General features: G+C 40.1%; 1 protein-coding gene across 1 annotated transcript in view; it reads right to left on the bottom strand.

The window, feature by feature from the left end:
• LOC106874281 (cilia- and flagella-associated protein 68-like) overlaps window positions 1-5000 on the bottom strand; it is a 21345-nt gene that overhangs the window by 15052 nt on the left and 1293 nt on the right. The gene's annotated exons all lie outside the window — the stretch shown is intronic.

Raw genomic sequence — 5000 nt, 5'->3', positions numbered from 1 at the left:
GTGTCGTCTGAGGAAGAAATGGTTGAGTGCCTCAAGAAAAGAGACAAAGCCATGGAAAATAGAAGTTACGCTGCAGCGACGGAAGATAAGTACGAAGACCTAAGGCTGGAAGATGTAAGCAAGTATAAGGGAATGCTGAAGAGGGAGGGGAACGAAGTGAAGGTGTCCCCCACCCCGAAGAAGTCTTAAAGAAAAAAAGCGTGAAGAACGGTAGTTTATAGGACGGTAGTTTATAGAAAAATTGAGAACATGTCTACGGTACAGGTAGAAAAGGCGTTAAGGTCAGTCTGGCTAGGGATTTCGTACCTTGTCAGAGGTAAAAAAAAATTTGGAACGATAGAGGTGCAGTTCGAAAAGGTAGCTACCGCCAGGCTGCACTCGGCAACACTGCTGGAAACGAATAAGGTAGTTCTTCTACCCGTATACCTTGGGAGACGTGCTTCCAGGGTTAGGATGGAGGAAATACCTAAAGAGGTGGGTGTAGCCTGGCTGGTGGCTGCTAAAGTACTTGGAATGGAAGAGAAGGCGGTGGTCCTACAGGCCACCAGAACACCTCATAGGAACTGGAAGCGACAAACCCTTGACATGGTGGTGCAAATCGCGGAGGAGGACATAAAAAAAAATGATCGAAAGTATCACAGTGGGAGAGTCGACCTTAAAGGTTAGAGTGGAAGGAAGGATTCCTCGATGTTATAAATGTGGCTCGAAAGGCCACATTAGTGCGGAGTGTCCTCCGCCACTAGAAAAGGACAAGAAGTGACAGAAGGAAAAAGTGGTTGGTGCTATACTGCCTGTAGAGGAAGAAGTAAGTGAGGTGGAACCACAGAAGAAGACCGGCACCAGCGTCGAGGAAGAGGAAGAAGCGAATACTAGCTGGGAAATGGTGGAGAAAATGAGCAGGAAAAGGAGGAAGAGACACCAACCCTCTCCACGCCCCACCCGACAAACATAAGCACACAGGAGCCACAACCCTTGCCCTAGGAGAGAAAATATATTGTGTTGTACAATGGACGAAACGAGGAACTGTGCCAGGAAATAGAGACATGGGATACGGCAATTAAAGTGGCTACGACAGGACTGGGGGAGTTGCCGGAGCACATGCGATGTGCGGTGGTGGACCCGGAGTACCTGGCGAGATTGAAGAAGTATGTGGAAGATTTTAAGTGGTGGGAAAAGAAGATAAATACAAGTACTATGGCAGAGAGGGTGAGTTATTTTGGCATTCTCAAAAAATATAAAATAGATATATTGAATTAAAAAAAGGTAAACTGCTGTTATAAATAGTAATGAAGAAGGTGTATAAACTGTGTTGCAAATGGTAATACAAACGGTGGAGTAACAGGTTCAATGAAGTCGTTCGGAGGTGGGGCCGAGCGACTTCATTTCATATTCATTATATATCTGCATTCATTCCATTCGTTTTGCTTTTGTTGTCCCCACCTTGTGCTGTCCCCTCTGTGTAAGGCCTTTATGGTCAATTATCATGAAATAAAGAAGCTTGCTTCCCAGCCACATAGTTTGCGGTTCAGTCCCACTGCGGGGCTGGCACCTTGGGCAAATGTCTTCTACTATAGCCTCGGGTCGACCAAAGCCTTGGAGGTGGATTTAGTAGACGGAAACTGACTGAAAGAAGCCCGTCGTATATATATATATATATATATATATATATATATATATATGTGTGAGTGTGTGTGTGTGTGTGTGTGTGTGTGTGTGTGCGTGTGCATGTTTGTGTGTGTGTGTGTGTGTGTGTGTGTGTGTGTGTGTGTGTTTGTTTGTTTCTGTGTTTGTCCCAGTTCTGGTGTGTTTACGTCCCAGTAATTTTGCAGTTCTGCAAAAGAAGCCAATAGAATAAGTACCAGATTTTAAAAAAAGTATGCATTGGGGTCGATACATTCGACTAAAAATTCTTCAAGGCGATTCTCCAGCATGGCCGCAGTCTAATGACTGAAACAAGTAAAAAAAGATAAAAAATACAATCTGGATTCTGCCCCTCCCACTAAAGATGGCCAGATTAACGAGGGAGCCTTTAGGATAATGTAGTCTTAGAAACACTATATCTGAATTGCTAATAAAAGACAAAGCAAAACCAAGCAAAAGAGAAAAAAAAACGGGTCTGGAACATGCTTGATAATTTAAGTGTAGGCTATGAAAGTAAAAAGAAAAAAGTGGATGATTGTCACGGTGGGAATCACGTTTGGTCACAAGTATGTCCATCGCGGACTGAACTGTGGCTAAACAACAATCTACATTCAACAATACAACTCAAACATAGACACTTTGTTTCTTACACCGCTACCGCAAAGGTCTCTGTTTCTCCGAAAATTCCAACTTCGTACGATTTTCATCTATTCATATTTTGCACGTTTGGCTACGTGTTTAAGAAATTTGCTTCGCAACTAAGTGTTTAAGAAATTTGCTTCGCAACTAAGTGGTATCAATTTCAGTCCCACTGGTTTCAATTTCAATCCTATTTCAATAGTCTCCAACTATTTGAGTTAACAGAAGCTTTGTGAGTAGAATTTCATAGACGGAAACTGTGCAAAAGCGTGAGTAGTAGATTTAGTCGCCTGGTTTAAGATCATAAGTAGACTATAACTAGTTTGTCTCGAATTTGTTAAAAACATTGGTGCCAGATCTCGAGCCCGAAGATTACTTCTCTTCAATCTCAGATGTTTTGAGAAAGGATAGAATCTTCTTCAAACTGACAAAGTTATTAATCTGCTCTTCAATTGCATCTTATCGTTAAGCATTTCGTCCGATTTTGCCTGCTCGTCGCCTTAATAATAATAATAATAATAATAACAATAATAATAATAATAATAATAATAATAATAATAATAATAATAATAATAATAATAATAACAACAACAACAACAGTCATTATCGCAGGGTAAGGGCAATACTCAAGACAAAGCTGAATGCAAGAAACAGGATCGAAGCGATTAATACTTTAGCCATACCAGTCGTGACTTACAGTTTCAATATCATTAACTGGTCAATTACTGAAAGATGTAATCTTGACAGAAAAATACAAAAATTGTTGACAATGCATAGAATACACCACCCTAAGGCAGATATAGAATGACTTTACCTGCCAAGAAAAGAGGAAGGCCGTGAACTTTTACAACTGGAATTAACAATGAAGATTGCCACAATTGGCCGAGACGCCTACCTGAAAAATTCTGATGACTGGATGTTAAAACTTGTCTCAAAACATGAAAACAAGAAAGCATCATACTCAGTAACAAAACAGGCAAAGGAATATCTTAGTGAATTCAAAATACAACAAATTCCAGAATTAGACATACTAGAAACAAGCACAGGAAAAGCTAAGCGAATGAAAACCTGTGCTAAAACTGCTGCCTTAGATATTCTTACTGATAAATGGCAAGAGAAACCTCTCAATGGCAAATACCCAAAGAGAGCTAATAGTGCCGATGTTGACAAAGCCCTTACCCATCAATGGTTAGTGGCTTCTGGCTTAAAATCAGAGACAGAAAGGTTTATCATAACAGCCCAAGATCAATGTCTACCTACAAGAAACTACCAGGACAACATATTAAAGGACAACAGTAGCCCAACATGTTGTGTATGTCAACAACAAAATGAAACCATCGATCATGCTGTCTCCATGTACAGTCTTCTTGTACCTACAGAGTATCTCAACGGGCATGATAGAGCAGCACAGTATATTCACTGGGTAATTTGCAAAAACCTGGACCTGCCCCATTATAAAAACTGGTAGGAACACAAACCACCTCCAGTGCTTGAAAAGGATCACATCTCACTCTTTTGGAACTTCACCATTCAAACTGACAGAAAGATAGATGCGAATAGGCCAGACATTATATTGAAAGACTTCAGACAAAAATCATGCCTCCTCATTGATATGACTGACCCAATCGACATAAATGTATCTGTCAAGACCTACCAAAAACTGAGCAAGTATAAAGACCTGGAAATAGACTAAACAATACCTGTTGTCATAAGTGCCTTGGGAATGATAGGAAAAGGGGCTTGGATACCAGGAAATCCCAAAATAGAAGAAATTTAAAAATAGTGCTCATGGGAACTGCCCATATCCTCCGTAAAATACTTTCTATGCAATCTCAAATTTTAAAACAAGCTTATATTTTCCTATGTCTTCTTAGACATTCCCTAGAACAAAACTTTGTGCGAAACCAAATATATGGCACCCTAGTCATAATACCAACTTGAACTTCTAATTTGTTGTCTCTTAAGGTCTCTGGGAGTCAACTTGTACAAATAGAATGCAAAAGTCAGACATAATAATAATAATAATAATAAATAATAATAATAATCACATTCTATTGTCAAAGAAACTTGCAAATTCGCTAGAGAACTTGCATTAATCCTGAAATATTTGAAGAACCTGAAACCACTACTGCAAAACATGCAAAATGGATCAAGCAAACCGCAAAAAAGAACGGGCAGAAACAAATTGAGGAGCGGTGGAGCCAGAAGCCTCTGCATGAACAGTATATACTTCGAAGTCGAAATGCTGATGCAGACCAAGCAGCAACTCATCAGTTGCCAGGACTGTATCGAACAGAGGAAAATAGCCTAGGGTGGTATATAAAAAATGTTGAAACGCAGGAAGAAGGCTGGCGTCATCAAAACTTAGAATTGTGTAACGAAAGAAAAATTTAAACAAGGAATGAACCAAAAAGAAAGAAAGAAAGAAAGAAAAGTATGGAAGGTAAAGAAAATGTACGGTCAGTTTGCAAGAGATCTATACGCGAAGACAGATACAGAGGACCCGTGGCTATGGATGATTAGGAGTGACCTGAAGATAGAGACATAGAGACAGAGGCATTCATATACGCAGCCCAGGAGCAAGGGTTAAGGACCAGCTATATGAAGTGCAGAATAGACAACATTGCCGATAGCGATAAATGCAGAATGTATGGTGAGAGGGGTGAAATGGTATGGCACATCGTTAGCGAAATCCCGAAATTGGTACAACGTGAATACAA

This window comes from Octopus bimaculoides, chromosome 20, assembly GCF_046866305.1.
Source record: "Octopus bimaculoides isolate indiv1 chromosome 20, ASM4686630v1, whole genome shotgun sequence".
Classification (NCBI taxonomy): domain Eukaryota; kingdom Metazoa; phylum Mollusca; class Cephalopoda; order Octopoda; family Octopodidae; genus Octopus; species Octopus bimaculoides.
The sequence above is the reverse complement of the archived record's forward strand: the minus strand, read 5'-3'. Positions and strand labels throughout refer to the sequence as shown.